Source organism: Salminus brasiliensis, chromosome 5 (assembly GCF_030463535.1).
Source record: "Salminus brasiliensis chromosome 5, fSalBra1.hap2, whole genome shotgun sequence".
Classification (NCBI taxonomy): Eukaryota; Metazoa; Chordata; class Actinopteri; order Characiformes; family Bryconidae; genus Salminus; species Salminus brasiliensis.
Window position 1 is genome coordinate 23,453,932 of NC_132882.1, and position 12,976 is coordinate 23,466,907.

The 12,976-nt window shown below is 40.7% G+C and overlaps 1 long non-coding RNA gene across 1 annotated transcript in view; it reads left to right on the forward strand.

The window, feature by feature from the left end:
• LOC140555586 (uncharacterized) overlaps positions 1-12,976 on the forward strand; it is a 109,767-nt gene that overhangs the window by 64,726 nt on the left and 32,065 nt on the right. Inside the window, exon 3 of the long non-coding RNA XR_011979669.1 lies at positions 12,362-12,412. This is a non-coding gene — a long non-coding RNA (uncharacterized lncRNA). The remainder of the gene's footprint in view (positions 1-12,361; positions 12,413-12,976) is intronic.

A 12,976-nucleotide genomic window follows, 5' to 3' on the forward strand; every position in this document is an offset into this window, starting at 1 on the left:
ACAACATTGACCTTGGCAAGAGGAGGAAAAAGAGGACTTATCCAAGGAGTTTTTAAATAAATAATCAGGTGGGCCGCCTCTGGCACAATAACTACCTGACGCCCTGACAGAGGATTGACAGGGACAGAGAGAATTTGTGAGTGCAGGGCGGCGCTCCTGCAGAGAGGGGCTTGATTGCTAGTCTCACTTCGTTGCGTGGCGTGTATGTGTGTGTGTGTGTGTGTATTCGAGAGAGAGGGGGGAGGGGCCCATATGAATTCTAGTATCTAACCAAAAAAAAAAACCACAACCCAGCTTTCACCTGCTGTCACCCCTCGACGCTTCAACACAACACCACGCACGCAATTAGGCCACATGGAAGACATCCCAATTTACGACTCAAAAACGTCTCTCCGTTTCGCTTCCGCTAGCTTATTAAGGAAGCAGTCGGGGTTAGTTTGTGCTCTTTGTTAAAAATGATGCTGTTCACTCACTTTTAGGCACCGTCTGAGGGACAGGCCTTGTGTCTGGGACATAGGGAGGGGCTTGACTCTTGATTTTAGACTGCCTAACATAACTGTAGGATAATAAATATATAGATAGCAAAAGAAGTAGGAAGGTTACCAAATAAAAAGACATTGCTTTGTCATCAGGATTGCAGGGTATCTCTCTTTCTCTCTCTCTCTCTCTCTCTCTCTCTCTCTCTCCCTAACTTTCAATGGAAGTTCAAGTGATTTAATTTATCATAAAATTTATGTAATGTAGAGAACAACTGCCAGAATAAAATCGTAAACAGTAAAGGTACAGTAAAGGTTTTGATATATATATATATATCAGTGAATATATGCCCAATGAAAAACATGTATCTCCGGTTTTTAGTTTTCTAAAACTCGATCATTTGAACCCTGTAGCTGCCCCGTAGCCTATGTAAATAATTCTGGATGAATGGACTAATAGAAAAGCTCCAAACATTAACTTCCATTAAAAGTGAAGAAGTTTTTTTTCCTGTTAACCTTTTAAAGTTGCTGTTTAGGAGATACATGTTTTTCTTTCATTTAGCATTTAACTTGCAATGCTACAGCTAACAGCTAACTTAATTTGTAATGTGGTTTGAAAGATGCTTGTGTATTTAATTTTTAGATGTTACACAACTTCATTAACATTACATTCATTTCAATTTTGTATGAATGCATCAAATTAAGACACATATCCCATTAATTCATGCATCCCTGTAGCATAAAATACAGTGGAGGAAAATGGTATTTAATTAGCGCCTACGCTTCAAGGTAAATCAAAGAAAAAAAAAAAACAGTGGGACTTTACATATGAAGACATATTGTTGGTGTTTCCTATTTTTAACATCAAATAAAACAACACAGCTGATTCCTGATTTGGGTAGTGGGGTAGTGACTGCACCCCTTCTTAAAGGTCTTGACCTCTTCTTTCTGTGACTAATCTCAGCTCAATTTCATTTTTTGTCGTAATTTCATTACCTCCAGCTGCACTGATAGGGGTGTGTGCGGTTCCCGGTCCGGCAAAAGTCCTGTCTCTGCCCCGCTGTCGTGTTGTACAAAGCCCCTCATTCAGCCCAGATCCAGAGGCCACTCGCCCATCTGTTCCAGCTCTTCTTTTCCTCTCTTCTTCTTATACCTTCCTTTTCCTCGGCCGTCTGCACAAACTAGGGTGTCTGTACGAGTGGTCTTCAGGACATTGTCCACTTTTCAAGGCAGGACGAATACGTGGAATGCATTTTGGAAGTTCATTATCATGAGTTTTCCAATGAAGACGCATATGTTATATTAAGAAAGAAAAAACTGAAGCGATAAATGTCATCAATTGTGGATTTTAAATATCTTGTTTCTGTCACACAAAAACCTCATATGTCCAAAATGGCAGCTTTAAAAAGATTTTTTTCTGCTAGTTGCTGGTGGTCCATTCCTCACAGAACAACTGGCAGATTCAAATTATGTCAAAAAGCGAAACTCTTACAAAAATGTACAGTTTCTGTGTGACAGTGACCATATATATATATATTTATATATTGTGTTATAATCATTTGTAGACAATATGGCTATTATTACTTATATAACATGGCTTTGCTTGATGCATACCACTGAGTACAGTAAAAAAAAAAAAAAACAATTTCAGAAAAACGCCAAAGGTGAATTTTTGATGAAAAAAATATGGCAGACTCGCTGCCAGCATCACATGTCGTCTACAATGGCTACCAAACTCAACTGTTATGAATCATCATAAGTAGAAGCTATAGATATCATTCATCATCCATTCTCTGCCTTCGTGCACACTGCAAACCTCAGCCTATGGACTCACTGACCCCAATGTGGAGCAGGTGATCTGTCCCCAGCATTCAGTTTCAAGCCCATTCAAATCATCAACCTTCATTCTAACGGTCGTTCACTCCGAGCCGAGGGCGACTGCTATTCATTTCTCTCTGCTGCTGGACAACAGAGGACTCGTGTGGTGCTTGTGTGTCACTGGGGTTAGCGCGCACACACACAAAAAAACGGTAGCTGGCCTTTCTTACTACAGCTGGAGAAGGAGAAAGAGCGAGAGAGAGAGAGGAAGAGAGAGGGTGAGCAAGAGAGAATGAATTAGCCGTACGTTGGGCCGGCAAAGGGGCAGACTAGGACAAAAACGTGCTGATAAAGAGTTGGGAGGAGTGTAGAAGCAGTGGGGGTCCCAAACACAGGCCCTTCTTTTCTGGACCGCTCGGCGTCCTATTATTCGACTGGCTACATGTGGGTCAGAGGACAAATTCCTTCAAGAACACATCATCTGGCTGGCCTCGCTCTGCCATACATCAAGCCAGGGCCCTGCACTATGGAGTGCTCTAGCGAAGAATTTCTTAGAACACAATACAAGGTAATGAGACACTAAAAGAAAGAGATATAAATAAATTTTAAAAGCACAGTAATCTATGGAGGAGAATCGTAAAGTGAAGCGAGTTACAGACAATAAATATCCCCATTTAGTCAATTCTGTGTACTCTTCTGCGTTTCTCAAATGGCAATACAACTTGCTGCCAGACAAAAAACCTATATATCCAAAATGGCAATTTTACAGGAGAAGGAAAGAACCTTCTTAATGTTCAATGAAAGTCAATATAAAAATAATTTCAAAGTCATTTTGAGGCATTTCTATTGGTCCAAGAGGAACAATGGAGATACAAGCAATGATATCTATTTATATTTAGTGTGTTCTCAAATCAATTTTACACAAATGTCTTTTTTTTTTACCATTTTGACATTTATATAGTTTTTTACATAGACCTTTATGTATGTATGTACAACTATATATATATAGTTATATAGTTATAGTTATAGTTATTTTATATATTTTTTTCTTTTGCAATGATGCCGTGTTACTCATTGTATACTGTGCTGCAGCCAAACATTAATCCAAATGTTCTCATTTCTTTGTGGTACTCAGTGGCCTGCATTAGCATATGTATGAAACTATTCATTGGTGTGCTGCTAATGCCGCTCACTCCTCTTCTTTCTGCAGCCAACAAAGAGGGGGAAGAGGCGGATAGAAATTGCATTATGTTTGGATTGAAATATGGAATAAGGTTTACATTAGTTGACCCAGATCCATATGGCTTTTGTCAAATCAGAAAAGGACGCGTGTGTTTCCACAGTTACGGCTGTGCTGTTTGTTTTGTTGTGTATGGGACAATTTAAAATGACACGTTTGATTGTTCTTGCTGATTTACCATGTGTTGTTATACAGGATGAATCAATAGCAGTTGGACTCATGAAGCAGTTTGACTTATAATTCATTGTCTCTTTTCTTGTTGCATTGTTTTGCCCCAGACTGCTGACATGGTTTCCTACAATTTAGGGAGCTTCGGAGTATGGAAGTTCTGCTCCATGAGTTTAACACAAGTGAGAAGATAAGCCTGTAAACACATCTTAAGGGTGTGCGCATGTGTGTTTATGAGTGTTTGTGATTGTGTGCACACAATGTTGATGTGCAAGTGTATTTGCATGTGTGTTTGTCAGTAAAAATTTAGTTGTGCATGTTGCCGTTTGTGTTCATGCATCCTGCAAAAACCTTGTATCTCAAAAACAGCATCTTCAATCTTCAGGAAAAGTCTTTGAGAAAGGAAAAGGTTCCTTGAAGGCTCCTCAAAGCATCAAGGTTTCTCCACAGTTTCAAACCGAAGAATCTGCAAGCGTTCCTCAAAGATCTTATACTTTAAACAGTGTAGTATGAACATATGTAACCCCTTTAAGATGCTGTATTTAAGACCACACTTCATCACTCTCATAACTACTGTCATTATTAACATTGGTTTTATAGGCCCCAAAATAGAACCCCTTTGGGACCTCTACAAGATATTCTAAACCAATTGGTTGCCAACTAATTCAATAGCTTCTGCAATAGGATCAGTGATTAAATAATAACCCTAGGGTTAATACAGTAGTATGAGGATTGAAACAAACCCCATGTGTAGGCCCATAAGCAAAGTTAGACTTTGTTAAGGTGGAGTTTAGACTGAAAGGGTAAGTAAACCTTGGCTTTCTATGATAACAGCTACCTTTAAGTGGTTTACACCATATTTGGGCCAGTTTCCCAGAATCAGATTACATATATTTAAGCCTAGTCTAAAAAGAATGGGTGAATCTCTAGATTAGTCTGAGGCTAAACCTATGCTGAGAAACTAACCTATAGTAAATCTGAATAGAAATAGAAAAACAAACACATAAACGAAATACAATTATCATTTTAAATAACAAATAACCCTAATAACTTTATTGTGTACACATGTGTATGCTTGTGCCTGTCACTGCAGACGGTATACTTTATTTGCTATTCAGTATGTATGTTGTGTGTGCATGTTTCTGCGTGTGTGTGTGTATACATAAGTGTGACTATGTAAGTGTGTGTATGAGAGTGTGTGTATGTGGGCTTATTTGGCCTGTTCATGAGCTCCTTTCATGTCAAGGATAAGTAAACAGGAACCCTTAGGCCTGTCTGTGGTCAGAGGAGGAGAAGGAAGTAACCGGACAGCGACAAATAGCTGCAAATAGGAGAGAGCAGATAGCAAACAGTGAAGAATGGATGAGGAAAAGAAAGACTGAGAGAGTGAGAGAGATGCCTGAAGCTCTGGATCACTTGTCTCTAAATGTTTCCTTCTCCCTCTCTCTCCCTCCTCCTCCTCCTCCTCTGTTCCCGTGGAGGATTTGAGAAGTAGAAGGCTTGCAAACGAGACAGAGCCTTGGCTTTTCTCAAATTACAGGCCAGGATGAATGCTGTGCGTTTAGGCAGTCGCGAGGCCCAGGAGACTGGGTTATGGCGATAGCTGTGGGTGCCGTGTCTAGTGCTCTGTAGAGATGAATGCTCTAATTATCGAAGCTCAGGAGAGAGTTCCCCTCCAGTTTCTCCGGCCCACTCGCTCTCACTGCTGCCATTGTACCCGTGCCTCGGCTCAGGCCGATGCACATTAGCACCAGAAGTGTCTCTAATAAGTTTAAGCTCCCGCTAGCCAAAAAAAAGTCCCCTCAGCCTGTAGTTATCTGGCTGGATTAGCGTGTAACAAGGCCCCATTCCGCCTCCATGCGCTTACGCTGCAAGTCTTTTGCTTTCGTCAGGCTCTTCTTCTGCCCTTGCATTTTCTAAATCTCCCAGTCAGTGTGAGATGCCCGTCCTTTCACCTGGGCAAATTGGCCCGGAGAAAATGGACTTGAGAGGTGAGCCGAGTCGGCGGGTGGAGGGGGCTTAGCGCTTTCACTGCCGCCGAGAGCAATTTAGCATTTCAGTCGACACGCACATTTTCAGCGCTCTCGGGCTGACGGGGGGAAGTTAAAGGATGCATCATTTAAGGAAATGTATTCAGATCCATTTGGCTACTGTCACTGATGTATTTTGGATAGAAATCTAATTTAGTCTGCCTGCTGCACTCAGGAACTCGAAAAAAGGAAGCTCTCATACGTCAGTTGAAAGCAGAAGTTGGTGCTGCTTTACTCATTACTGTTATTAGTGTTGTTTTGCTATATTAATTAAACCTACCGAGCACCTACATGATTAGTTACATTTACATTCAATTTACATTCTGTGTCCATGGGCTGGAGCGTGCCCTTTTAACAGTTTTTGTTTGTTTTGATAATAAAAATAATAAATCATAATAAAATATCTATGTGGCGTAAGTTTTGAATCTGTCATTTGGGCAGAAGCTTCAATGAGCTACAATAAAAACAAATAATTCATCTAAAGCTACAGGTTGACTCAAGCTACAATGACTCAAGCTCTGAGTAGTCTAGTGGACTAAAGCGCTGCCACTATGATCTGAGGATTGCTGGTTCAAATCCTGAGTCATGCTGCTCGCCATCAGCAGCCGGAGTCAGAGAGAGCACAATTGGCCTTGCTCTTTCAGGGGTGGGTGTGATGTTAAACAGCACAGGTAAGCTCTTGTATCAGAGCTGCGAAGCCACACTTTTCTCCAAGTGTGCTGGCTACCTTGCGATGCTGCATAAGTGGCAGTTTGAAAAGAGGTGGTGGCTGGCATCACGTGTGTCGGAGGAGACATGTGCTAGTTTCACCAAAGTGATTGGGTAATTGGCCTTTCTAATAGAAAATGGGGTAAAATTAGAAACAAATAACTCAATGTGACACTGGTGTTGGGATATGGTGGTATAAGTAATTAAAAATAACGTGGTTTTGCTGAAAAAAAAATTCTGGAATATAGTTTTGTTTTCTCAAGAAAATAGTTCAGTTATCTCAGTTAAAAACTATTTTAGTTTAACAGAGCAATAATTCATTCAAATGTGATGCAGCACCAGTGTTAGGGCACAAATGAACACAAAATACTACAAAAAAACAATGCTGTCGGGCTGAAATAATGGAATTTTCTGGAACAAAAGTTTTTTTCTCAAGAACTCAAGACTTCATTATCTCAGCAATGAAAAAAAGATCTTATTATCTCACATCTACATCTCACAACATTTTCCCATTATCGTGGGAAAACAGGGTAAACAAAATATGTGTATCACTGACCTTTTTGGACTTCTGTAGTAGCATGCCATCAGTTACCATTATAACATTTCCCTATTCGCGTAGTTTTAGTTTGTATAGTTATTGAACATTAAACATGCACCTTTTCACAATGTGGACTCATTACACACCATTCCATTTGATTCTCAGTGTGAATGCTTTATTTGCAGTAAAAGGTGCTTGTATAATATGGACATACTCCAGGTAAAAACAGCCTGGTAAAAACAGCTGTGCACAATACAACAAATGAGCAAAGAATGCTAACACCGTTGCTTATTGCAGAGTGAGATGTTATGGTTGAGCGAGAGACAGAGGACAACCCAATTCACATGGGACTACATGAACCCTCTAAGCTCCTACTTTCTCACATGAGTCCAGTGTCATGCTAATCTCTCTAAACCCAGCAACCTCAACGTGCCCAAGCACTCGCTGTCCACGGCCCATCTGGAGCCAGCGGCCCCTTTCTGCATGATACCGTCACTGGTTTCCAGATCAGGTTGGTTCATTATTAATTTGTTCACTCTTCCTGAATTAGAGTAATCATAGAAGTTTTCAAGGTCTGTGGGTTGCAGAATACTGCCAGACACAGAGCGCTGATGGTAATGACGATACCTTACATGCATTTCGAGTTCCCGGCCCGTCAGTCAGATTAGGGTTGCAAGCTTGCAAGAGGCAACCGAGGTGAATTCCATCCCTGTGATGTCACGTCTGAGAACCGAGCCTCTCGGGTTGCAGTGAGAAAGGCATGTTGAGTTTTCATGTTTTCTCACAGACTTTAACCCTGTCAGACCAGCCGCTGTGCCAGAGGGATGAAAACCCCACATTGTCCTTAAGAGTATTGCTGCTACTAAAATCTTGGGATGTTTGTTAGTGTGGATTGTTTCCATAATTTGCTTCTATTACTGGTTGTCCTGCATTCTTAAAAAGAAAATAAAGGTTCATTAATGGATCTTGGCTTGGAAGTATGGCTGTAGGAAAGTCGTTTAAAGAGTAGATCAACTTTACATTATGTGGAGGTTTTTACTCATTTGCTTATTTGAGTATGACTCTTTAAAGAATCCTCTGTAAGATCCTTTAGGATGAAAAAGTGCTTGTTGCGCCATAGAAGCTTTTATTTTAAAGATGCATTGCTTGCTTGGTTTGGATTAGGGATGCTCCGATCCCGTTAGATTGCCCCAATCAAATTCAAGTCTCTTAATGCTTGGTATCAGCTTTGTGTTAGTATAAATAATCCTGACAGTAGACCTCGGAATGCACAGTCAAACAGTTAAAACAGTCTGAAAGTAATCAAGACAGGGCCTGATGTGCTAAGACTTTTGTAGCACTTTCGGGAGCAAATTGGACGTATTCTGCCTGGCTGTTACATGTGAAACTGCTGCTGAACCTAAGGGGGCACTCACAATATTCAGATTATTATTTTTCCACAAATAATCTGCAATCTGCAATCTGCCTGTGGCAAATGTCACAAAGCAAATCAGATCCCAAAGGGCAGTGAGAGGTACAATACCACATCTCAATTCACACTACATAGATAGACAAAAGATACTAAGACTACTTTGGAGGACACCCTAGTGGTAGCACTTCAGAGAATGGTGTGTGCAAATGCATTTATCTCTGAACTCTATAAAAAGCTTTCAGTCCACCCCAAATTTACCCACCCCATAACTCATGATGTGCAGAATTTATCCTTTGATAAAAGGATATCCAGTGGATCCACAAGAATTCTGCTGGGGGGTGAAGGCTAGTAAGTACTTCCTTTGAGATACATGAAGCCAGTCAATCATATTTTTGCGAACTGTCACTAATGCAGTCATTAATTGGGCGAATGTCACTAATGTCACTAATTGGGCGAATAGCAGAGTACTATGGTCACCTTATTGACTTGTGCTTAGTAATGTCTAAAGCTTAGAGGTATCTTTGAACTATTAGTCTATTCTAACTAGTTATGGTCTTTCTTGGGTAAATAGCAAAGCACTTTTGTAAGTCGCTCTGGATAAGAGCATCTGCTTAATGCAGTAAATGTAAATGTAAATGTAATACAATGTCACTGAGCAGCTAAACGTGCTTGGAGGAGAATACTAACTCACAGTTATGTGAGCTGACAGACTATATTAAGTGATGCTAGCCAAGAGAGAGGGCCATCCTTCCAACCATGGAAAGCAAGACCAATTATGTATGTATGTCTGTGGAATTACCAGGCCTTTGTTGTTTTTGAGTAAAATAGACAAAAAGTCAGCTGACAGCTGTCATGCGGGGCTCACATGGGTGAAACATGCGCTAGGTGGATTGCAGGTGGGCATGGGGTTTGTACATGTGTTGTTACTGGAACCCAGTTGGATTTCCTACATGGGCCCTCATTGTCACAACCCACCCTAATCTCACGTGGGTCTCATCTAGGCCCCATGTGCAGTGTACAACCACGATGGGGCCCATGTTTAAGCCATCCTGATCTTATCACTGACCCTGGTGGGCATACATATGTGGGGCCAACATGGAACCCATGGACAAAATGTTCTGGTTTTCAGTTGTGCTACCCATACAGGCCCCACATGGATATTGTGAGTCTTGGTTTCTCCCAAGGTTTCTTCCTCCAGCTCTGAGGGAGTTTTTCCTTGACACTGTCGCTTTTGGCTTGCTAACTGAGGGTCTCAGGTTTTAATGTCTTCTTATGTTGTTGATTTCTTGCCTTTTTTACTGATTACTGATTCTGTAAAGTTGCTTTGTCACAACACCAGTTATAGAAATACATTTGATTTGATTTGATGTTATCTGGGGAAATGCTATATGTTGTAGGTATAGGTCTGATGTGAATCAATGAGTCTTGGGAAACAAAGCAAGCAAACACATGCAGAGGATGGATTTCTGTTCTGCTTTGGAGAATGTTGACATTCCCTGTGTTTGACCCTTCACCTTGGTTAAGCTTCAGAGTTCAGAGGGCCATACTGCATGATGGACATATCCATAGGGATCACTACATTGTGGTTCTGGATGAAAGCCGATTGGAGTGTTGGAATCATGAAACCATATGTAACACATTGTTAAAAATATTGTGGACATGCATCTTGGAAATCCTACAGAGCAGGGAACTCCTACATTGTGAATTAAGGACATTTTTGAGTGCTACAGTGTCCCTTAAATATACTTTGTATGTGATTAAGAGAGTTCAGTAGTTCAAGCCCTGCCATAATTCTTCTCAGCACTTTGGGTAGAAAAGAAATCTCTCCCTCCCTTCCTTCTGTTGTTGTTGCTGAAATGGGAGTTTTCATGCGCAAGAGCTGAATTATTGTTTGAAACATCCTATTTAGTGTAATTACTCTACAGCTGTTATGGTTTTAGCCTTTTTCCGAGGCAGAACATTCTTACCGCTAATTTTAAATGGTTTCTCTGCTATTGAGTGTTAAGGCACAACACACCCTCCAATTGAAAAACCAGGGCCCAATAACTAGGTCCCGGCCAGCCCACTAAAACCAAAAGAAGTGGGAAGGCACACAAGAGCAGGCACCCACAGCTCTACCCGACATACACGTCTGAGAAAACAGGATATTTGTTTGATTAGCACTCTTAGCATATTCCAGGCTAGAGCTAGCCCAGCGGCACCGAAGGCTCTAGGACAAACAAGATGTGAGCCCAGATGTGAGGTTCTCTGAGGTTAGCTTGCCCTCTTCAGACGCAGGATTACTGCGATCATTTTCTCTGGCCAAAGCCCATGGGAATCGTAGGAGCACAGCGTTCCCAAAACTTCCCTTGTGAAGTTTGAATACATGCTGTGGAGACTATGCTTTATCGTGTGTGTAATATGCATATCTCATTGAACTGTGATGATGTTCATGGGATAAGGCTGTCAGGCTTATGCTGGAAAGCACCACTGGGAGAACAATATCCATGATTAGAAGCCCCCTGGGAGCTAATGCAGGCAACATGTTGAACATATGCAATATGTATGTTTTTTTTGTTTTTTTTTCAGTGCTCGCACTCTCTAGGGGAAAACTCTCAAAATGTTGTTTCACACATGTCCAATATTTTTACAGAAACATCTAGCACACACTTCTCCATCTCATGTTTTTGTTTATATGTGCTTTTGGCTTTATTTGTTAACTGTGTCCAGAACAGTTGCACACTTCTATGTTAGAATCTTACAGGTAACCTCCCTTTGTCTTAATGCAGCTTTGCATACTCTTGGCATTCTCTCAACTGGGATGCTTTTGTCTACCACAAAATGTTATATTCGGAAATAAATAAATCAGCTAAACTACACTAAATGGACAAAAGTATGGGGACACCTGCTGATTTGATGTTTGTTCTGGGATCAAGTGTATTAAAAAGAACTGTATCTTGCCTTTGTTGGAGTAACTGTCTCTACTGTCCAGGGAGGGTTTTCTACTAGATTTTAAAGCCAAACGTATTGTATAGAGCATCATCATTCCTGAGAACACAGTTCCACTGCTCCACAGCTCAATGCTCCTCTAGCCAACGCTTTGCATTAGGCATGGTACCAATAGATTCATCTGCTGTTTATCTGCTCCAGAGAGTCACATTCTATTGGCAGTACTTTTCTTCAGGGACTAGACAGGTTGTGTGTTCATTTACACATCTGTGTCAGCAGTGGGAACAGCTTAAAGTAGCTGAATGCATTTATTAGAAGGGGTGTCCACAAACATTTGGACATAAAGTTTGGGCCAAACAGACGTTGTAGCTAATCAAACATGAAGCACAATGTTATTCATATTCTAATTTTATCTTGCTTGCATAGCTTGTTTTTGGCCTATTCACAAATGTTCAATAAAATGTAGATCATATTAGGTCTAGTGTCCTCATAGTCCAGGTAGTCCATGACAGATTTGAGGTATGTTATTCCCTCCAGCCATGCAATATTTGCAATGCCCCTGGCAGCAACACAACCACAAAACATGAAAGATCCACCCCAATGCTTCACAGTTGGCAATGTGTTCTTTTAATGAAATGCAGTTCTTTTTTTGTCCAAATGTGTCGTTGGCGATGATGATGGCTGATGATTTATCAGTCTCCAACACTTATTTCCAAAACTCATCTGGCTTCTCTAGACATTCTGTGTTTCTCGTAGAAACTAATCTTAAGCATGTAAGTACAGTTCTAGGTCAAAATGTCTATTTAATGATTTAAAAAAAAAAAACTTCAGTCAGTTTGGTTCAAACATTTGACTGGCCTGGTCATTTAAAACTCCAGAATATGTACCTTATTATCAACATGTGTATGAAATGCTCCAAATACAGTGTAGCTTGTTTGCAGTTCTTATGACAGCTGCACAAATGTGCCAGTCAGAATAATGTGTGTAACTGTATGGAGGGATGATCTAGTTTGTATGTATCACAATGTTTTTGTCTCTTTTCAGAGACTGAGCCTGAATCTGCATGAGGGAAACAAACAGTGCGGTCTTGAATAGGTAAGTGGCTCTTGTTCTCTTGCAGCCCATTACATGAATACAGGTTTTGATTTTGTTGTGCTTTGCAAACCGCCACTTTTTTTGCCCTCCCTACTGGACCAACCTTCAAAATGGTCTGAAATCTTTTATGTGGAGCACTGCTGAAAACAGGAAGGCCAGTGGTTGATAAGCAGTTGGTTGGGTTAAGCTACAGGCTGTGCTGACATCTCCGTTGTGACTCCAAATGACACACTCGTTCATTTATATGAGCAACAGCCAGCTGTTCAGAGGGCTTTTGGAGAAAAACGAGCCAAGTATGTCATGTAGCAAAAACAGGTACAGCCATCATGTCCATTTTTATAGATAACAGATATTCACAAAGTGTCAGAAACCACTTAAAGATGAATTAAAGATTGCATTTCGGCATTATTCTGTGGCTGAGATGCAAACACAGTAATTCAGTGGTTTGATGTGCAGTGGGTTCATTGTAGAGAAACTTACTGACTCATCAGCTTATGCCTCCATAGCCATTTCATTTAAAAACTTTCTGTGGATAGCTTTTAGAGGCATTCAACTCTCAAGGCG